Source organism: Rattus norvegicus, chromosome 9 (genome assembly GCF_021556685.1).
Source record: "Rattus norvegicus strain SHRSP/BbbUtx chromosome 9, alternate assembly SHRSP_T2T, whole genome shotgun sequence".
NCBI lineage: Eukaryota > Metazoa > Chordata > Mammalia > Rodentia > Muridae > Rattus > Rattus norvegicus.
The window spans coordinates 38,394,226-38,417,573 of NC_141542.1; the positions used below are offsets into that span (position 1 = coordinate 38,394,226).

Consider the following 23,348-nt stretch of genomic DNA (forward strand, 5'->3'; position numbering starts at 1 on the left):
TCCCGCCACGGAAGTTTATGGTGGAGGAAGCAGGGAGCACAGACGCGTTCTAATTGGCTGACTTCTTCAATAGCCTTTTATTCGGTTCTTGGATTGGAGAGAAATGGTCGCTTTCTCCGCCCTAATAGGAAGGCTGGCCAATGACACAGAAAAGAGGCTCAAAACCCACCCCCTAGCCATTGAGCAACAAGGAAGACTAGGAAGCACTGCATTCTGGGAGTTGTGGTCCTCCCCACCTTTTGTTTCTTTTTCTTTTTTCTTTTCTTTTCTTTTCTTTTTTTAAAATCTGTAGGTAGTTTTGTCAAATGGGAAGTTAGGATTTACTGAGGAGTCCAAGTCTGTAACCCATAAGCACGCGTACATATGAATACAGAGGTTGACATCCGGTGTCTTCCTCAATCTTTCTTCACCTTGTATTTTTGAAAGAGGAAATCGAAACCCACGGATCCATCTCTTTAGCCTCCATATTATTAAGTTTAACACACTTGTTTTTCTAGCCTTCATTTCCTCATATACAAAATGTGAAGTCTGAATTCAAAACTCTCCAGTAAGCCATCACCAGTATTCCAAGAGTCGATGGCACATTAGAAATGGTATAAAGACAAATTTTATTCACTGAATCAATCGTGCTATTGCCTTTAGTACAGCCTTGATTGGCTGTGTCTTGATCCGCAACCTTGAAGACACGGAGATATGTGATTGGCATTTCTTCCTGCATTCATAAGGACATGGGATAGATAAGCAGGAAATCAGATGGTTCCTTAAAAATAAAAAAGAAGACAAGGAATGCAGCTCAGCAGGAGCCTGATGGGTGACATATAGAGCCCTAGGTTTAGCCACCAAAACAAATGAAGGAAAAACAATTAGGTACATGCGTGCACCTGCCTTTCATAAGTCCAGATGAGTTTTGTCAATGGCTCCCCTATGGTCTGACTCAAAATGAAGACACACATACATATGTTAGCATTCTGTCTAAGTTCCACCCCCACAGTTACCTGGCGACAGCCATGTATGCCTGACACTATAAAAGGGGCTGCTTGCCCCGTCCTCACGCTCTTGCTCCCTCTTGCCCCTCTCTTGCTCTCTTGCTCTTACCCTCTTTTTTCTTTGTCACTTCTCTCCCCATTCCCTCCCCCCCCCCCTTCTCTCCATGTGCTCATGGCCGGCCTCTACTCTCCTCCTCTCCTTTTCTACCTCTCTCTCTCTCTCTCTCTCTCTCTCTCTCTCTCTCTATCTCTATCTCTATCTCTATCTCTATCTCTCTTTCTCTGACTTTCTCTGCCCTTCTACCCTCTTAACTCCCCTCCCCATGATTTGAATAAACTCTATTCTATACTATACTGTCATCATGTGTGGCTGGTCCCTTAGGGGGAAGGGATGTCTCAGCATGGGCCTGCTGAGAAACCCCCTTTCCCCAAACCTCCATAGAACATATCCCCCCTCTATCTTTTTACTAGCACAACAGCTCGTGAGCTTGACAATGCTTGCCGAGTGTTGCTGAGGCTGTAAGAGTCACCCTGGATCCTCCTGGCAACTTGTTGTGGATGGCCAAGGCAAAGCAAATTCTAATGATTGGGCCGCAATTCTGAAACTCTGAAATTCTGAAACGGTGTCCATCCTGCAGCAAAGACTTTAGTGGACATTGCCAGATCCCAAGACACTGAAGTTGGGCACCACCTTGGTGACCCTGCTGGCTGAGGAGTTTCTGAAACAGTGAAGTCCTATGTGGAGGGAGGTTTACACCCTCAGATCATCATCCGAGCTTTCTGTACGGCCTCCTAGTTGGCTGTTAACAAAATCAAAGAGATTGCTATGACCGTGAAGAAGCAAGATAAAGTGGAGCAGAGGAAGATGCTAGAGAAGTCTGCAGTGACAGCCCCGAGCTCCGAGCTGATCTCCCAACAGAAGGTCTTCTTTGCCAAGGTGGTGTTTGATGCAGTGATGATGCTTGATGAGTTTGCTGCAGCTTGAAATGACTGGCACCAAGAAGATTCAGGGACAAGCCCTAGAGGAGTCTTGGCTGGTGCCTGGTGTCGTGTTCAAGAACACTTTCTCTTGGGCTGGGTTTGAAAGGAAGCCCAAGAAGTATAAGAACCCTCTTAAATGTTGAGCTCAAGCTGAAAGCACAGAAAGATAATGTTGAGACTACAGTCCACACGGCAGATGAATACAAGGAAATTGTTGATGACAAGCAGAACATTCTCGACGGCAAGTTAGTCATAGTCTGGAGCCAAAGTCATCTTCTCTAAATTCCCTATTGTTAATCTGGCCACCCGGTACTTTGTTGATAGGGATCCTCCTCCTGTTGCAGGCTGGAGGAGGATCTGAAGAGACTAATGAATGTGAAGGCTCTGATTCCAGATGTGCTGGGCCACAGCCAGGTGTCTGAAGAGACCCAAATTGGAGGAGAGAGGTGTAATTTCTTCATCCTAAGGCCAAGACATGTAGCATCATCCTCTGTGGTGGCGCTGAGCAGTTTATCCCTGCATGGTGCCATCATGTTTGTGAGGAGTGTCATCAAGTATGACTCTGTGGGGCTGGAGAGATGGCTCAGTTGTTAAGAGCACTGACTGCTCTTCCAGAGGTCCTGAGTTCAATTCCCAGCAACCACATGGTGGCTCACAACCATCTGTAATGGGATCTGATGCCCTCCTCTGGTGTGTCTGAAGACAGCTACAGTGTACTCAAAGAAAGAAAGAGAAAGGCTCTGTGGTGGCTGGTGGCTGAACCATTGGCACAGAGCTTTCAAAATATCTGAGAGATTGCTCAAGGACCATTCCAGGGACACAGCAGCTGTTGATTGGGGCATATGCCAAGGACCTGCAGATTGTTCCAAGATAGCTATGTGACAATGCTGGCTTTCATGCCACAAACATTCTCAACAAACTGTGGGCTTGACATACACAGGGGGATGATGTTGTAGGGGGTGGACATCAACAATGAAGATGTCACTGACATCTTTCAGGCCTTTGTGTGGGAGTCATGGTGCACCTCAATGCTCTGACAGCAATCTGCCTTATTGTATTTGTGGATGAGACTATCAAGAACCCCTGCTCTACTGTGGATGCTTTAGCTCCAGCAGCTGGCTGGGCCAAGGCCAAGGCCACCTCCATTGAGAGGTATTCTGTGCAACTCCCTGTGAGGTGAATGGGTCGGGGGATGGGGGAAATGGTTGATTTGTCTGCTGTGTTCTCACTGGAGGTTAAGTAAATAAAAGTTAAGGTTGTTCAGTTGAAGAAAGAGGAGGAGGAGGAGAAGGAGAAAATACTTGAAGACAAAATACAAACTCGCAATAAATGAATACTTCCCTCAAACAACATGTGTCCTTCCATTCATTAAACAACATTATATATTGCAAAAATATCTCAAATAGTGCCTTTTAATTTGCTTTATGCTCCTGGGAAAACTGACATCAGACACTGTCACAAAGGCCACATAAATGTGGAGAGCAGACAGTCTGTGCTTCAGGTATGTGAGGGTTTGTACAGGCTTGGCTAAGGGAGTGGCAATATTAGGAGGTGAGGCCTTGTTGAAGTGGGTGTGTCACTGTGGGCGTGGACTTTAAGACCCTCATCCTAGGTTCCTGGGAGCCATTCTCCTCCTAGCAGCTTTCAGATGAAGATGTAGAACTCTCTGCTCCTTCTGCACTATGCCTGCCTGCGTGCTTCCATTCTCCCACCTTCATGATAACGTACTGAACTTCTGAACCTGTAAGTCATCCTCTGTGAAATGTGAACCTTGTAAGAGTTGCCCTGGTCACGGTATCTGTTCACAGCAGTAAAACCATCATAACTAAGACAAGGTATTAGATAAGATTAAGAAATAATCCACACATGCAGACTTGCCCACCCAAGCAACTCTGTTCTGTGTGGTGTGGCTCAGTCAGAAACGTCATATGCAGAAGAGTGCGAAGATAGTCAATGTTGATTGCTATGTTTGAATTCTATGCTTACATCAGTGTAACTATGGGCAATTTGTTTATCCCTTCTGTACCTTAGTATCCTAGCCTTTCAAATGAAGTTAGACATAATACCCAGCTCAAAGAAGAGTTTAAATACTCAATGAAGTAACAACAGATGTAGACGATTGAGAAAAACTTGGAAATATAGCAAATATTAAATAAATGTTGTTGTTGTTGGTGGTGGTGGTGGTGGTGGTGGTGGTGATGGTGGTGGTGGTGGTGGTGGTGGTATTGTAGTTGAAGATGGATTCAAGGGATGACAAAAGTGTGATAAAACATTCTGGTGCATTTCTAAAGAATCACTCCATACAATCCCCCTCCGGCCGTCAAGTTAAAACAGAATTAGTCAAACCTCTCCCTTGAGTTTGACCTTGGCTAAATAACCGGCACTCTCACAGGCATATTTCCTCCATATACAAGGCGTATTAAAATCCCAGTGGTTCCTCAAATGCGTCACTGTGACTTCCAAAAGAGCCTGGCTGCCCTTCCTTGATCTTTCTTAACCCCCACATCATCAATTTCTAGAGTCCTGTAGGTAAGTAATGCTAAAAGCACGGGAAAATTCAGGACTCAGACAATACGAGTGATCCTACTTTTGAAATCAAGTCTGGCAGAACAGTTTTGTATTATCAATATTTTGTAATTCATTGTCATTGTCAAGATTAATGTTAAAAATCTCTTCTAGTCCCCAGAAAAGCCAACCCCTTCTTCTTTTTTATTATTTTTCATAAAATAACTTTTCCCAGGTTTTGCCCCTCCTTTATACCTCACTACACCCCCCCCATCTCTCTCTCTCACTCTTTCTCTCCCTAGCACCCCCACTTATGAGACTGAGGCATGAGGACCACAATTTTGAAGAAAGCCTGTTTGGACAACATAGTGAGTTTGAGGCTAGCTTGGGCTATATTAAGATACTCTGTCTCACAAACCAGAAAAACAGGGCCAGGGAGAGGTCTTTTGTCATAAAGGTGCTTGCAGCCAGCTGTAACAACCCAAGTTTGATCCCCGGAAGTCTCACGGTAGAGCTGGAGAGCCAATTCTCAAAAGCCGTCCTCTGATCTCCCCATGCACACCATAGCGCACACACACACACATACACACACACACACACACACACACACACACACACAGAGTGAATAAATAAATGTTTTCAAAACACAGAAACACAGTAGCAATAATAGCTCATTAGGCTCAGTTGACCTTATTTAAACAGGTAATTTTTAATTTTTAAATAAAACGTAATTTTAAAAATATTTCTTTCCATTAAGTACTTAGAATTGAACCTAGGACTCTAAGAGCGTTCTATTAGTAAGCTGAATCCCCAGTTTACCTTCTACTTTTTATTTCGAGGCGGATTTTACTGGCCTACTCTGGCCTCGAACTCTTAATTCTCATTCTAGCTTCCAGAGTAGAGTAGGAAGAATTATAGACCTGTGCTACCAGCTTTAGCTAATGTCAAATATTTTCATTGAGTTCAAAACTCTGTACCCATGAATGGAATAAAATCATTTGCATTTAAAATTGGTAGCTAATGAGTCTATCCAGAATGATTGCAAAAACCCATGAAAGGACTACAGTCGGCCTTCTACATTTTTGCATTCTATATATATTAAGCCAACCTCAAAAACAGTCTTCAATTCCATCTGGGAGGGCTGGGGATGTAGTTCAGGGGCAGGGCATTTGCCCAAAGTGTGAGTCTCTGGGTTCAGTCTCCAGAACAAGAAAATAAATCATGCTTGTGCTTCACAGGCTTCCCCCTGGCCATTTTCCTCTAAATGGCCTGGCATACCTTTGAGCACTGTATGATATTGCACTGGGTATTATAAGAAATCTAGAGAGAATTTAAAATACACAGGAGGATGGATATGTATTACATGCAAATAGCACGTCAGTTTCCTATACAGACGCTAAACATCTGAAGGCTTGGGAGTCTGTAACTAGAACCAATTCACCAGAGTGTGATGCAGAGGGACAACTGTATTTGAATTGTGTATTGAAAGATGAGCAATGTGACAGTCATGGTCAATTCCGTGGGGGACGCCATTGTGGCGAGAATGGAGGTCTGGCGGGAGAGAGGTCTGGGTTGCGCTGGGCTGGGGCTGATCAAATGTACTGGGTACAATTAAAAGACACTGATCACTAGAGTAAGGGAAGCATAGAAGGCTTTCAAGTGAGGGAGAAATGGTACCAAAATTGTGCTTCAGGGAGACCAATTTGGCCAAAGTATTTATAGAATGATTCCTTTTAAATTAATTTGTTTGCTTATTCTTCTTTCATAGATTATATCTTGACCATAGTTTACCCTCCTTTCCCCACAGTAGTTCTTTCTCACCTATGTCCACTCCTCCATTTCCCTTTAGAAGAGGGCAGGCATCCCAGGGTTGTCAACCAAACATGGCATGTCAAGTTGCATCAAGACTAAGCAACCCCTCTCATATCGAAGCTGGACCAGGCAACCGAGTAGGAGGAAAAGGGTCCCAAGGGCAGGCAAAAGAGTCAGAGACAGCCCCCGCTCTCACTCTTAGGGGTCCCACTGGAAGACCAAGCTACACAACCATAACCTATGTGCAAAGGGGCTAGGTCAGACCCACGCAGGTTCCCGGATTGTCAGTTCAGTCTCTGTGAGTAAAATGGATTCCTTTAATGAACCAAACCAAAAAAGAGGCCAGGGAAAGGATATTCAAAAAGACGTCAGAAGGAAAGAAAGACAGATGGTTGTGGGGGATGTTGTTGTAAAAATATAAAAATAAAAAAGGTATAGTTGTCTTTTACCCTGCTAGGTCCGGCACCTCAGTGCCCCAAGATATCTGCTGGATATCTTGGCGGAAACACATCTCAGCAACTCGGCGGCCCAGAGTCTCCTGCCGCCACACACTTTCCTACACTCCAACGGTCACATAAAAGAACACACAACACAATAATCTTTAACCCAATTGATAAGATATAATTGCCCACCTAAACATACAAAGCCCAGTACCATCCATCCCTTAAGAACATTTGTAACAACCTGTAAGGGTACAGCGTAGAATCTTAACGTCACCCGCCATATTGTCCTGCCATGGCTTCTCTCTCTCTCTCTCTCTCTCTCTCTCTCTCTCTCTCTCTCTCTCTCTTCTCCTCCTGCCTCTACCTTTCTGTCCTAGTCTCCTCCTCTTTCTTCAAACTTCTCTCCCGCCCATCCTTCCTTCTCATCCAATGACAGGCCTCCTTCTACCTTGTGCCTGCCTCACCTGTGACATCATCCTACAGGGGTTTACATTCTTAATCCCAGAATGCTGGGAAGCAGAGGAAGGAGTCTGGAGTTCAAGACGGCCTGTGCTGCATTGTAAGACCCTGTCATGGAGAGAAAAGGGAGATTGATTTTTCTCAGAGGAAAAACTGGCAGCTATGAAACTGTGTATGTATATGTGAATGTGTTAAAGTGTGAAATATTCATGTATCTAGGAGGCCTCTTGCCAGAATTAGAACACAATTAGAATACTAAACAAAAGTTATGTATCTGTACGTACATGGGAATGTGAGCGAGGGAGAGGCAAAACCTATGTGTATGTGGCTGAAATTGGACATTGTGCCCCAAAGGTAACAAATGAAGTAAATATAAATGAACTTTAGGCTTTCAAATAGCAATTAAGAGCTGGGCAGTGATAGCTCATGACTTTAATCCCAGCACTTGGGAGGCAGAAACAGGGGAGATCTCTGTGAGTTCGAGACCAGCCTAGGCTACAGGGTGAATTCCAGGACATCCAGGGCTACACAGAGAAGCCCTGTCTTGGGAGGAGGGGAGGCAATTAAGTCTTCTACAGAGAAAAATGATATTTAAGAGACATCAAGTCTCCAAACCCTCCAACACCTCCCCAAACTACAACCACTGTTGTGGTCCGGAAAAGCACTGACAATCAGTTTCAAAACTTTATCTGGGACATTGGAAAAAGAAGGGAGGTAATTTTTGTTGAGTTGCAAAAATAATGAATCTGAGAGCTTTGTGTATTTATGAGCTCCAGCACAGAACATGTCACCAAACAAGATCAGAATCTGAAAAAGAATGCTTCAAGACCTTGTGAGCTCTGATTTGCAGCATGGTCATATCGATCATTCGCTTTTGCCCTTTAGCAAAATACAATAAATCATCGCCCCCCCCTCCTCCCTGCACCTCATTCTGCACCTCCCTTCCAGCATGCCATTCTATCAACTCAGCTGTGGAAACCCTTACACGAAAAGAAACTAGGCTTGTGTTATCCTTTCTGCCCTCCGACGGGTCAGTTTTAGAAAGGGTAAAAGGGCTATTGGCACTCTTAATTTTATATTTCATGTACCACAAGGATCAAATCGGAAGTCTCTAAGAAGTCGAGAGGTCCAACATGCCCTGTTCTCTCCCACCACCCCCGCCCCCAGCTTTTCACAAGATTCTTTGATGAGTTTCCAAAAATAAGTCTCTGATGAGAAACCAAACTCAATGGGAAAATTCCCTGGCCTTTGTCCACACAGCTGGCCACCTGTTCTTTGCTGTGCTAATTTAGGATAAGGCTATGAGAACCCCAAATATACTGGCTGGGAGCCTTTAGAGTTCTGGGAAGGTGGCTTGGAAATAATCATTCTTTATCATATCCATCATCAGGCCTCTGTGCCACCCTCATTAGTTGGAAATTCAAAGGACTACCATGAGATTAATTTAAAGACGAGGAAGCTGGGCTTGGTAGCCAGGCACCACTGCCACCCAGGGAAGCCAAGCCTTTTCAGAATTGAAAAATGCAGTTATGAAAACAGTAAATGAGTGGACTGGTTCAAAGCAATGTTGACACCTTTGAAGGAATTAAACTGGAAATCCAGACGAGGAAAATGCTCGTAATGAAGCTCAGTCAGGCAGGGAGGCTATAACCTGAAAATTAATTAAATGTTTGGTGAATTAACACTGAATGCCTACTGTGATGATTTGGATGAAAATGGTCTCCACAGGCTTATAGGTTTGAATGATGATCCCGAGTTGATGCATTGTTTGGAAAGAATTAGAAGACATGTCCTTGTTGGAGGAGCTGCAGGGGATGGGGGAGCTTTGAGTTTTCAAAAGCCCATACCAGGCCCAGTGTCTGTCTCCCCATCTACCTGTCTGTCTGTCTGTCCATCCGTCTGTCCATCCATCTGTCCATCCATCCATCTGTCCATCCATCCATCCATCTGTCCATCCATCCACCCACCTACCTACCTACCCACCTTCTACCTACCTATCTATCTGCCTGCTACCTATGAGTCAGACTGCAAAGCTCTCAGCTCCTGCCCCAGTGCTATGTTTCTCTGCTTCCCACCTTGACAATGATGGATTAACCCTCTGAAACTGTAAGCAAGCCTTCAACTAACTGCTTTCTTCTCTAAGAGTTGCCTTGGTCATGGTGTCTTTACACAGCACTAGAGCAGTGACTGAGGACTTCATATTTTGATGTCTTAGCCTTTCATTCTCATTTGTATAGCTTCGTTCTGACCTGTTTGACTTCCAAGCTTTTGCTTGACTCACAGCCTGTGAGGTCCCTTGTTTAGGATGGCAAATTTTGAAACTTTTAAGGTTTTTCATGGTCTCTACACTGAGATATTCAAACCTGTTTCCAGGTAGCCCTTGTGTCTTGTCAGGAAGACAGACTCTGGAAATAGGAGCTTTCTTGGCTCCCCAGAGTGTCATGGATAGCTGAGCCTTCCTTTTCCACTTCATAAGAACTGTGACAGGATGCCATAGTGGGGACAGCAGAGGCCAGGACTGTGACACCTCTTGACATCTCCTTTATATACCCTTCTGTTTGTACCCTTGTCTTACCGTGTGTGTGCTGTCATAATAGCAATAGCATGGACAGCAACAACAAACATGGGAATTTATGAAGAACAGAAATGTGTTAGTATGCATATAGAAGCTGAAGTCCAAGATCAAGGCACACAATAGCAGGTCTAGTGTCTGGTGAGAGCCCTGTCTTTATTTTCAAAATGGCATCTTTAATAATGCATTTCTACTTGGAAAAGACAGAAAAGTGGAAAAAGATGGCCTCTAGTATCCTCTGGCCCTTGTGTAGGGATACCAAGTTCATTTATAAACATCTGCCTTCTTGATTTCACTGTTTCCTAAGGGCCCACAATCTCCTGTTTTTGAATATTTAGTCCCCAGCTGGTGGGTGCTGTTACCGAACATGGAAGAACTCTTTAGGATTGGGACATAGCTAGAAGAAGAGAGTCACTGGGGTGGACCTTGAGGAAGTACGTTGATAACCTGAGCTTCCAGATCTGCCAAGCTGTGCCCAAGCTCCACTCCAAGTTTCACCAACACCCACAGACCTTGTGGCTTCAGCTGCCTTGCCTTCCAGCCATGTTGGACTGTGCCTTGTAAAACTGTGGGTAGACCAGATGGATGCAAGACTGTATGCGCTAGAAGATTAACAGAAGGCAGAATTCTATGATGTTCTTCATGATGAGATGGGACTTGATGTTGATGCAAGTGCTTGGAGTTACCCACACTCCTATAAGTAACCCCACACCCTCCCCCTAAAAAAACCCTCATTGGCTCACCAAGCTAAATTTGTGCAGCCTTATTAATTTTATCCAATTTATTCTGTGGTAAAAATAACATTTGCCAATGTCTTTCAGGAAAAATTATGAAACAATTGTAGATGACATATAGACTATATATATATAAATATATGTATGTATAGTAGAACATCAGTCACCAGAGGCTAGAGTTGGGGTGGGGACAAAGGGGAGTTTTCATTTCACTGTGCTACAGTGGTCTACAAGAATTCATGTGTTGAAATCTAACCCCTAAAATGGTTGTCTAATAGTATAGAATCCTTAACAGGTAATTAAGCTACACATGCAGATTGCTCATGAATGGATTAACACCTACTTTAGGCTACTTTCTCTTACTATAACAAAATAGCTAGGAAAGGTAAGTTGTGAGGAAAACAGGTCTATCCAAGGTTAAGTGACTATTATTTTGTCAGGTCCTGGTGAGGGTCTTATGAGGTATTCTATCAATACAGGAAACAGAAGAATGAAATATGTATAGGTAATGCAATATAAATCAAGACTCATTAACAGCTCATATTTATGAGGACTAATTCTGTGAGAGGCTAGTCTCTTTACTAAAACATCAATCCACTTATGAAGGCCATGCCTTCATGACCTAATGACTTTCCAAAAGCCCCTGACACTGTGCCTTATAAGGCATTAAGCCTCCAAGTAAATTTGGATGGGGAACACCATATTCAGATCCTAGCAATGCCTTTATAAAGAGGTCTCTGAGAGCTTCCTTGGCCCTTGTGGATGAAACAAGAAGGCAGCTATGAGAAGTAGCCCTCATCAGACATCAAATCTGCTGACACTTTGGTCTTGGACTTCCTCACTACTGGAAATATAAGAAACAAATGTTTAGAGTCCATCAGTCTATGGTATGTCATCCTAGTGGTTCGAAAATACATCATTAGTGTTATACAGCAAACAGGTGTGACCTTTTGAGAGAAGCAATCCAATGGATTAATGCAATTTCCAGTCTTCTGTGGTTCTGGATCAAATTAGGTATCTGTAGGTTTCTCAGAGAAAGCCATCCTCTCCAGTTCTTTCTCCAAATTGTCTCTATGATCGCTGGGAGCAGAGAAATAATGGATGTGTGCTTCCTCATTCTGTGACTCTTTTTATCCCTCTATTCTCTAAAGCACAGAATAGGTGGAGGGTGACAACTGTCTAAGCCTGGCTTATGGAACTTTTCCCCCCATCTTTATTAAATTGGGTATTTCTTATTTACATTTCAATTGTTATTCCCTTTCCCGGTTTCCATGCCAACATCCCCTAACCCCTCCCCCTCCCATTGTATATGGGTGTTCTCCTCCCAATCCTCCCCCCATTACCACCCTCCCCACAAGAATCCCATTCACTGGGGGTCCAGCCTTGGCAGGACCAAGGGCTTCCCCTTCCACTGGTGCTCTTACTAGGCTATTCATTGCTACCTATGCAGTTGGAACCCAGGGTCAGTCCATGTATAGTCTTTGGGTAGTGGCTTAGTCCCTGGAAGCTCTGGTTGGTTGGTATTGTTGTTCATATGGGGTCTCAAGACCCTTCAAGCTCTTCCAGTCCTTTCTCTGATTCCTTCAATGGGGGTCCCGTTCTCAGTTCATTGGTTTGCTGCTGACATTCGCCTATGTATTTGCTGTATTCTGGCTGTGTCTCTCAGGAGCGATCTACATCCGGTTCCTGTCAGCCTGCACTTCTTTGCTTCATCCATCTTATCTAGTTTGGTGGCTGTATATGTATGGGCCACATGTGGAGCAGGCTGTGAATGGGCGCTCCTTCAGTCTCTGTTCTAAACTTTGCCTCCCTATTCCCTGCCAAGAATATTCTTGTTCCCCTTTTAAAGAAGGAGTGAAGCATTCACATTTTGGTCATCCTTCTTGAGTTTCATGTGTTCTGTGCATTTAGGGTAATTTGAGCATTTGGGCTAATATCCACTTATCAATGAGTGCATACCATATGAATTTTTCTGTGATTGGGTTAACTCACTTAGGATGATATTTTCCAGTTCCATCCACTTGCCTATGAATTTCATAAAGTCATTGTTTTTGATAGCTGAGTAAAATTCCATTGTGTAGATGTACCACATTTTTTGTATCTACTCCTCTGTTGAAGGGCATCTGGGTTCTTTCTTGAAACTTCTTTAGTATTGGCATATGCACCTTCTTGAAACTTTTTGTTGTTGCTTTGATCAAAAGAATAGGCATTGTTTTTATTTTTTCAAAAATATTGTATTTATTATTTATTTTCTGTATACATGTGTTTGTGTACTATGTGCATGCCTGTTGACTGCAGAGGCCAGAAGAATATGTTGGATTCCCCTGGAATTGGAGTTATAGATGGTTATGAGCCACCATTAAACCTCGGTCCTCTGGAAGAGGAGCCAATCATCTTAACTGCTGAGCCATCTCTCCAGCTGACAAGACCTATTTTAGACCTTTGAATCTCAAAGTGTCTTTGGGGACTCATTTAGGGTCATATTGAAGAGTAAAGAACCTGGGGCACACCTTAGTTGTGCATACATGCTTAGAACTTGACTTCAATTCCTTTTTTAAAAATACTGTATCTCTTTAATGAAAGGTTTGTATACATACATGTGCATGTGTGCTGAGGCATAACTATCGCTATCAGAGAACAATTGGTGTGAATAGATTCTCCCCTTCTACCACGTAGACCCCACATGCTAAACTCCTATCATCTGGCTTGGTGGCAGGCACCCTTGCCCACTGAGACACCCCACCACCCCTTGGGTTCAATTTCCAGCATCATAAAAAGAAAACAGAGAAAGAGTTGAAGTACACACTTAGCCCATTAAAACCCCACTTCTAACTGATGTTTGAGGCTAGAAACTTTAAGTGGTTATCTCAAGAGATGTGTTCTTTATGAGGTGAGGAGGCTCTCTGACTGCCATTGGCCGATCCTGATCTCTGTGCACCTTTGTCTTTCTCAACCTCTACTAGACTGCTCAACTCCCTTCTTAAGCCAGGGCTTTGCTCTCTGTCCATGACCCAGGCCTATGAGTAGTTTTCTACTCTGAGTTCCAGACAATTAAGAATGTCAAGGGACAGGAGAGCCAGGGCTTCATCCCACATTTCTTCAACTGCCACACAGCTGATGAGTCCCTATCCAAGATCTTTCGTTAAAACCTTCTGAAGCCTCAGAGAGTATCCATGGCTCTTTACTGAGAAAATATATAATACCATTTTCATATCATGCATGATATGAACTCTTCCAGGTTTTACCCTCTTCCTACACACCTCACTACATGTGTTCTCTCTCTCTCTCTCTCTCTCTCTCTCTCTCTCTCTCTCTCTCTGTGTGTGTGTGTGTGTGTTTGTGTGTGTGTGTGTGTAAAGTTCCTGTCCTCAACCTACCCCAGGTGTTCAATAACTCCTAAAACAGACAAAGAATATAGAGACACATTAATTAGATAAAATATTTTTATTTTATGTGTCCATGTGTGTTTGTATGAATGCATTTCATGTGTGAGAGTGTGAGAGTGCCTGTCAAGACTAGAAAGAGCACTGGATTCCCTGGACCTGGAATTATGTACAGGCAATTGTGAGCATTCTAATGTGGGTACTGGGAACCACAGTTTTCTGGAACTACTGAAAGCGCTCTTAACCACTGAGCCATCTCTATAGTGCCTCAAATGGGTTTAAAAGTTAGCTGCTTTTAGTTAGAGCACTCTAATTTGGTTATGGTCATTCACCCTAAAATCCTCTCTAGTACCTCCCACTTATAGGAAATCATGTGAGAGATGGAGAATAAACTAGAGTGAGGGGAAGCCCATAGTTAATACAAGCAGTATTACAGCTGGAGATCAGGGAGTCAGTCTACATTTCCAAAGACAGAAGGCCTGTGTAAGGAAGTCAGCGCTGCAGAATTTCCCCCCATAATCTCCCTTGTTCATTTGGAAACTCTCAGTCTGTGAGGACCACTGAAGCCCAACCTCAGTTGATAAGAAAGGATGTGCTAAAGAAGAGGATCCAGGGGAGGCAAGGAAAACTTCTCATGTTCACTGAACTTCAGGGCAGAACAGGGAGGCTGCAGAACCTAAACTTCTTGTGGAATAGACAGCTCTGTTTCCCAATAAACTCCTGGGCTCCAGTCCACGAGTAGCCAATCACAGAGAAGGCGTGAATATGGTAGAATTTTCTGGGTATGTTTCTGATATCATATACATATTCTCTCACCTCCTGCCCATATATGTGTATGCAAACATGAGCATACATACACGTGCATACACACATGATCATACATGTGCATACATACTTGCACATGCTCAGCAAGACTGTTAATTCTCTAGTTTTTATATATTCTTACTGACCACCAAGCCAAGGGCTTCTGTCCCCTCCACTCCTCCACTCATCCATCTTTATTATGCTGGCTTTCCTTTTGAAGAGGGCAGCATGAACATGCCACCTTGTTTAGATTCCATCAGTGATCTGCTTTCGATCTTGGAAAGTGTATCTTCTTTAGCTTGACACTCTGGCCTTCATGACTCTCTCTCTATGGCCTCATGCTTACCCTATCATTCAGTCTCTGCCTTACAGACCTCTCTCTCTCAGTACCACATTGCTCACATCTCTGCCTGATGCAGACCCCGCTGTATGGGGGTGATTGTATTATACTTATCAGCAAGAGTAACTTTTGTGTCTCCTAGTAGACTGCCTCTCTCTTTTCTCACTTACAATAGCTCTCTTGGCTCAGCAGTCAAGAGAGCACTGACTGCTCTTCCAGAGGTCCTGAGTTCAATTCCCAGCAACCACACGGTGGCTCACAATAGCTCTCTTAACTGTGGTTTAGTCGACTTAGTCAGCTTGTTTTCTCCTGTGGAGCTCCTGAACACAAAAATTATGCTTTCATTTTTGCATACCCACTGCTTAATACACCGGAGGCACCTTAAATGTTCAGTGAAAGGATAATGTCGAGAACCTGTGCTCAGGAAGGAAAAGTTGAGAGATGGCTTCATGTCCTGAAGGATTCTGGGGCAGCTTTAAGATGTCTACATCCAATCTGGAGAGATGGCTCAATGGTTAAGAGCACTGATTGCTTTTCCAGAGGTCCTGAGTTCAATTCCCAGAAACCACATGGTGGCTCACAACCATCTGTAATGATATCCAACGCCCTCTTCTGGTGTGTCTGAAGACAGTGACAGTGTGTGTGTGTGTGTGTGTGTGTGTGTGTGTGTGTGTGTGTGTGTGTTATCTACATCCACTCCCAATTAAGACCTTGGCCTTAGCTTGACAATAAAACATCATTGACGGTCAGGACCACGAACAGCTTCACAACTTGACACAAGCAGTATGTAATAGAAAGAGATATGGCCACAGAAATAGAGGTTACAGAAGCATAAAGATACTGTGCATCCTTGAAGGTGAAAAGACCGTGAACCAAGCAATAAAGGCAATGGCCAACATCTAGAAAAGACGAGGAACAGAAGGCTACAGGGTGCCCACATCTTTCATTAAACATTATGTCTGGTTCTGTCTGCAAAATGCTATGGTCTAAAGGTTTATTCCCCACCCCACCCCAAAGCCACGTGATGAAGCCTAATGCCCAAGGTGATGCTGCTGTTATCTGGGACCTGTGGGGAGGTGATGTGAGGAGTTTGAGGGTAGAGTCCTCGTGAATGAGAGATAAGAGTGCCTGATGAAGGTGTGAGAAAGCTGTGTTGTATTTACAGATGTGCTCTGCCTGGCATGATGCCCTTTGTCTGCAGACATTGCTGCCTAATTCTTGGCTATCTAAAGCTTATTTTTGCCCCCAGACAGCCAAGAGTCACACAGCCAATTGGGAGAGAGAGGTAGGAGTCTTCCATTGGTTGAAGCTGTCCAAGTTTGGTTCCTATTGCTTCGATAAGGACCATGATCAAAAAACAGCAACAGTCCATCATGAAGGGAAGTCAGGGAAGAAACTCAAGCCAGGAACCTGGAATCAGGAACTGATACAGAGACCAGGAAGGAATCCTGCTTACTGGCTTCTTCTCCATGGCTTGTTCAGCCTGATTTCTCACACCTCCCAGAATCAACTGCTGAGGGATTGTACCATCTGTTAGGAATTGGTTCTAATGTTTTGTCTTATTTCAGCTCCCAAAAGCCACACTTCCAGACCTGAGGGTAACCTGCCCCCAGCTGGCTTCAACTGATAATAAAGAATTGCCACACAGCCACTGGCTGGGCAACGAGACAGGGTGGGACTTTTAGAGTGCTTGGTCAAGGGACCAAAAGAAGGAGAGAGAAGAGGAAAAGGAGAATTGCTATGGGAGATTTAAGAGCTACCGAAGAAAAATCATCCAGCAATGTAGGTGGAACAGGAAGTAACCCTATGGCCGGCCTAGAAGGTAACAGGGCAACAAAGATGAGACGTAGATGTAGAAGGTGTTAAGCCAGGAATACCAGAGGGAAATTTATACTAGACAAAGGAAGGTTTAAAAATGCTCAGCCATTGATATTTGATATGCTAGTTAAGGCATATCAAAATTAGCTGCTGTGTGTATCTGTCTCTTAAGTCTCCAATCCACAGAGCTCTTGGGTAGGTGCAGAGAGCGTGCGACTGGCCAGGAGTCAAAGTGATTTAACTAATTCACCAGTACAACCACCCACAGTGATCTGTGTCTACCCACACCAATCATTAACTAAGAGAATGCCCTACAGGCTAACCTACATACAGACCAGTCTGATGGAGACGATTTTTCAACTGCAGTCCGCACCCACCCAGATGACCCTAGTTTATGTCAAGGTGACAAAGAATTGACCATCACAGAAGGTGTTCTCCATCACCTGCAAGAACAGGTCCTATGGTCTTTTATATAATGGAAGGGTGGGGACTACATCATTTCTATAACAAAGTTGACTGGCTGGCTTTTCAACACATGAGCATTCTGACTGGGTCCAAGGCAACAAGCAGACTCTTGGCTGAGACAAAAGTCAAGACCAGCTGTAGATGGAAGAATTACTAGATGTAAGTTCTAGTTATTTTTATTCTGATATTCTTGGCTGGATATTCCAGTATATAGTCCTCCAGGATTCACAGCCTATACCAGAAGCCATATTTAAAGCAGAACCTCCAAGACCCTCTGGGTGGGAGGTTGACTTTTCAGGAAATATTGAGGGATACCAAATAGAATGCCCAAGACAGGATGCTTGACTTCATAGAAAACACATTAGGAATTCTGACCTCTCTGGTGGGTCTAGCTACTGCTCAAGGTTTGTGACACCAGAGAAGCCAGCTGATACATCCAAAAGCCACTTTCTCAGGCACAAAAAGAATCCTCATAAGGGTGGCTTTATGACGTAATTTAAGATACAGGGCTAGCTTTTCAAAGATAGACTAAAATGTCTCCTAAGACATGCAAAAGGCTTGTCTCCAGACTGTCACAGTAATCTGCCTGTCAGTGGTCCTGCCAAGGATTAGGAGATATAGGGACAGACCTGGTCTTTTGGGTTCTTTGTCAAAACACCAGGCATCAATAGCTCTATGAGCAGAGAGCAGGAGAATTACTTGGTTCTTCCCACAATGGTGAAAGGCTTGATTTTGGCTGCCCAGTGGGATCTGGGCTGGAAAAACTACCTTCTCAACCTCCTAATGTCAGCTTCCCATAGCAATTGACTCCCATTTGTAAAATGAATTTTGAATGTGAAACGAACTATATCTTCACTGAGTTTGACTCAAAGCACTCTTCATGGATGGGCAAGTTGAGTTGGGTCAAGTGTTATGTGCCTATGTGTTTCAAATTATGTTCTTCACTCGGATGACTGTGGGTACCAGGAAGCTCAGGGTTGAGTTAACTGATGAATATCAAGCTTTCCATCTAGAACTGGCCCTGGATATAATTATACTCGTGTCACCAGACATCTGTGTTTTCTGTCAATTTGCTTTCAGATCCAGCTGTCTGCTAAAACATACCTGAGCAAACTAGACTGTTCTCAGTATGAATGGCAATTGTGTCCTCTTCTTCTCTAGCAGACAATCTTTCCTGAGTGATAACTTTTGAAAAGACTTCCCACTTTCCTAGTCCTCTCACTCTTCACCAAACCAACGCTTGGGCAAAACGAACATGGTGATACACTTCTGCAATGCCCGCACACCAGAGACTGAAGGAAGGATTACTGTAGGTTCAATCCCAGCCTGGGCTACACAGTGAGACCATATCCCCAAAGCAAACAAAGACCCTCAGAAATTTCCTCTGACACACCAAAATCACATCTTAGAAAGATTAAGCTAGTTCATCAGATGGACCTCACCACCCAGTGCTGTGGTAGTTATCTTGGCTGTCAAATTGATTTGATGGAAATGCCTAGAAAATTGTTAAGTAATAGTGTCTGCTTGTGTCTAGTAGGATATGTGGCTCGGTGGACTAAATGAGGAAGATCTGCCAGAATGGGGGCAACAGCATCAACATGCTGGGGACTCCAGAAAACAATGAAGAAGATGGAGGAGGAGGAGAAGGAGGAGGAGAAGGAGAAAGAGAAGAAGAAAGAAGAGGGAGAGGGAGAAGGAGAGAGGGGGAGACAGAAGGAGAGGGAGAAGGAGACAGAGAGGGAGAAGAAGGGGGAGGGGAGGGGAAGGGGAAGGGGGGAAGGGGGAGGGGGAGGGGAAGGGGGAGGGGGAAGGGAAGGGGGAGGGGGAAGGGAAGGGGAAGGGGGAGGGGAAGGGGAAGGGGGAGGGGAAGGGGGAGGGGAAGGGGGAGGGGGAGGGGGAGGGGGAGGGGGAGGGGGAGGGGGAGGGGGAGGGGGAGGGGGAAAGGGGAAGGGGAAGGGGAGGAGCAGGCAGTTTTCAGTGTTGCCATCACCCACAGAGAGCTTTCCAGTGTAGATTCACAGCAGTGACTCTTGGGAGTTCCCAGGCCACGCCCATCAGGTTAGGGTTATGTTAAGTCTCCCTTCCATTCTGAGGTGTTCAGCTTTGTGGGCTGAACAGCCTCCCCAGACTGTGTATGACCACTGTAAGCCTATCCAGCCTCAGAAGGAGCAGACCAACCAATAAATCCCAATCTACACATGGCCTTCTTGTTGTACTGGGCCTTGAACCAAAGGCCTTGTATATGGTAGGTAAGTACCATCCCATTGAGCTACACCCAACCCCGTTTGGCTTTGTGCTTTGTTTTGAGTCTCGATCTCACACTGTACCTCAGGCTGGTCTGGAATTCCCTCTGTAGACCAGGCTGGTCCCAAATTTATAGTGAACCTCCTGCCTCTGCCTTTCAAGAGCCGGGGTTACCAGCATCAGCTTGCTGTCAGTTAGGCTTGGTTTTGTTTTACAGCAAAAAGACAAACCTGTCTTGGTTTCAGCTTCTTGGCATTTAGTTGAAACATTCACTTTAAATTTCAACCTTTTGGAAAACAAAAGGCCTCCCCACCCCAAAAAATTTTTGAATAAAAAACAAGAAAACATTTTAAAATTAGCAAGAAGGTTCCGTGCTTAAAAGCATTTGCTGTGCAGGCCTGAGGTAGATCCCTGAACCAATGGTGGAAAGAGAAAGCCAACTTCTAAAAGTGATCCTGGAATCTTCACACAGGTACCATGGTGCGTGTGTGTGTGTGTGTGTGTGTGGTGTTTATATACATACGCAATAAAATTAAAATCAAAATATTAGTATTGGGATCGTTCTATAGCACAGGGCTCCAGCATTATTGAGCCACTACAAAGTGTCTTAGGACTGTCGGATGCTGACACAGAAAGCTTCAGAGGACCACAGGAGGGACTACTACAATATCCTCCATCTTCTGCTCTGGCTTTCCTAATGAGAATCTGCTTTCACAATAACATGATGTGTCTCTTGGGGTTCTCAATCTCTAAGAGCTAGAGTCCAGGCCAGATGGGAATAAGACTCAGTGGTTGTTTTCGTAAGGATTAGTATTGGTGTGATGGAACACACATGACCAGAAGCAAATTGGGAAGAAAAGGGTTTATTGGACGTATACTTCTACACTGCTGTTTATCACTGAAGGAAGACAGGATAGGAACTCAAACAGGGCAGGAGTGTGGAGGAAGAGGCTGGTGCAGAGGCCATAGAGGGGTGATGCATACTGACTTGCTCATTGTGGTGGCTTGCTTATTGAACCACAGTAGGCTGGGCCCTCCCCCATCATTGACTAAGAAAATGACCTATGGGTGTGTGTACACCTATATGAAGGCATTTTCTTAATTGAGGTTCTCTTCTCTGAGATGACTTCATCTTGTGTCAAGTTGACATAAAACTAATCAGCACAGTACATTCATGTACTTGAGTGTTCCACCTCACCAAGCTTACCTTTCCTCTGTGTCTCTTGGAAAAGCGGGGGGTTGGGCTCTTCTCTAAAGTAGATATGTCCTTTGATACTCTCCCATCTGTGAGGGAAAGGGCCAAGTCACACAGGATGTCAGCTTAAATGGCTGTACCTCAGCATCTCAGGTGCTGTCACATAATACAGTATAATAGACGTCATGAATTGTCAAAGGACAAAATTCCAACAAATGGAGTTTTGAGTTTAAAGATCGTTTATAAGAGATCGTGTGTGTGTGTGTGTGTGTGTGTGTGTGTGTGTGTGTGTTGATGGTAGGAAGGGAGCATGCTCATGAGTGCAGGTACTGGTGGAGGCCAAAAGAGGGCATCAGATTCCCTGGAGCTAGAGTGAGGTAGTTATGTCTTAGTTAGGGTTTTACTGCTGTGAACAGACACCATGACCACTGCTTGTAAGGACATCATTTAATTGGGGCTGGCTTACAGGTTCAGAGGTTCAGTCCATTATCATCAAGGCAGGAGCGTGGCAGCATCCAGGCAGGCATGGTGCAGGAGGAGCTGAGGGTTCTACATCTTCATCTGAAGACTCCATTCCAAACAGCTAGGACCACACCCACAATGCCACTCCTACTCCAACAAGGCCACACCTAGTAGAACAGAGCTACACCTAACAGTGCCACTCTCTGGGCTGAGCATATACAAACCATCACAGACAGTCATAAGCTTCTAGATGTGGGGGCACTGGGAACTGAGCTGAGTCCTCTGAACACTCTTAACCCTGGTGTCAGCTCTCTGCCGCCGCCCCCGCTGCACCCCCGGCCCCCCTCCCGTGCTTAACAATCTTAAGTGGCCTTTTCTGCCAGTTCTAGAATGAGAAAGCACTTCCTTTTGTAAAACAGGATGAGCCTCTCCCGTGAGCCAAGTTGAGGAGCCTGGACTCACACTCAGAAAAGGGCTTGGAGACATGGGACTCCAGCTTAAGAACTCCATTTTTTTTTGTCTTGGTTTTGCTTGTCTGGCCTTGCTGGGCTGAGGATAGCACCTAGGGCCTTGCAGTGCTAGGCAGGGCAGGCAATCTACCACGGAGCAAACCTCCCTTACTACTTGCTACAGGTTGGTTTACCCCAATCCAGCTCATGGCTGGAGCTCAATCTAAACCGCAGGTCTCTTCCACATTTTATTTAATAGAATTGAAGAGTGCATTCCACACATACTGATCGAGTCTTCTGTGAGTCAGGAGTTATGACAGGCTCAAGAGACAGTAAGGTAGCCATTACAGCCAATAACTTACCTCTGGGTTACTGTGTCCATTTGGAGAGAGGACACACAGTACTTACCCTTCTTTTCCAGGAAGCCATTTAGTGCCTGCTATGGAGGCAGGTTCCTTCCATCCCAGATCTGTCTCTATATTCCGGCACCCAGGCCCTTTATGACTTAGCTGAGCCATTGCATGTAGTATATAAAAGTATTGGTTAGTCACTGCCATAGCCTGGGGCTGACTGTAGCCCCAAGGTCCACAAAGCGACTCCACCAATGTTTGGGCTCCTCTTTCACCTCACCACACGCCACTGCCATGATACAGAGGTCACACGCAGGCTTTTGCTCCACCTTCTTGGAGATCTTCTGGTTCAGCCTTTATCAATACCGTCTCCTAACCACATTCATGATTTTGACAAGGGAACTCACTGCTTCTTTAAAGACTTTCTTCTTCTTAGGACCAGAGAGATGGCTCTGAGCTTAAGAGTTTGGACCTCAGTACAGTTCCTAGCTTCCTCATCAGGTCGGTGACAACCAACCCTTGCGTCACCTCCCCGAGGAATTTGACACCTTTGGCTTCCTTTGAACACTTGTCTTCATGTGAGTATACTCATATACAGACACATTCACACACACATTAAAATTAAGAAGACATCTTTAAAATGTTTTAAATTACACTTCTTTTACTTACGGTAGGGGTACTACGTATGCACGTGTGTGTGCCAAAACACGTGTGGGAGTGAGAAGACACCTCAGCGAAGTCAGACCTCTCCTTCCTGCCATGCGGGTTGCTGGGAATCCAACTCAGGCTGTCAGGCAGGCAGCAGACTTGTTTACTGGCTGTGCATTTGATGGCTCAAATTAGTTGCTTCTACTCCTCTGGTCGTTACTCAAGCTGCCATCTTAGCAAGAAGTCTTTCCAAAAACTCTAAAGTCGATCACATTGGGAGCTATATGAAGGGGAAGAAGCAGTGGGTATTTCCAGCTGAGTGTCTCAATCAATCCCCGTTGATGTTCTACCTCTGAGAAAATCCTTCTGCTCACAAGGTCTTTCTACTTAATTGTTTGTGACCAGAGAAAGAAAAAACATGGGCGGGCTGCAAATGTGGCTTTGGGAAATGGGAGGTGGGGATGGGGGAGGGGTTGGGAGGGAGGAGGGAAGAGAGGGGTGAGGAGGGGAGGAAAGGAGACGGAACTAGATAGGTGAGAACCGCTTTTTCCCATCTACATTCACAGCTTTGCACACAAAAGGTGGTCCACAGTTCTCCATTATACTCACCGCTGCAACTTGTCCCTTCTCCAGAAAGTTGGATCCACTGCGGCGCATGTCACCCCTACTCCTACAGCTTCGAAAGGAAAGAAGCATGA

General features: G+C 44.7%; 1 long non-coding RNA gene and 1 pseudogene across 1 annotated transcript; one reads left to right on the forward strand and one right to left on the reverse strand.

Moving 5' to 3' along the window:
- Positions 1–67: 67 nt before the first annotated feature.
- On the reverse strand, positions 68–23,344 carry LOC148003654 (uncharacterized). Its single transcript, XR_015629444.1, has 3 exons — positions 23,260–23,344; positions 22,672–22,930; positions 68–760 (listed from the first exon to the last, which is right to left on the reverse strand). It is a non-coding gene; the product is annotated as an uncharacterized LOC148003654 (long non-coding RNA).
- Positions 914–3,147, forward strand: Cct7-ps4 (chaperonin containing TCP1 subunit 7, pseudogene 4; annotated as a pseudogene).
- Positions 23,345–23,348: the final 4 nt, after the last annotated feature.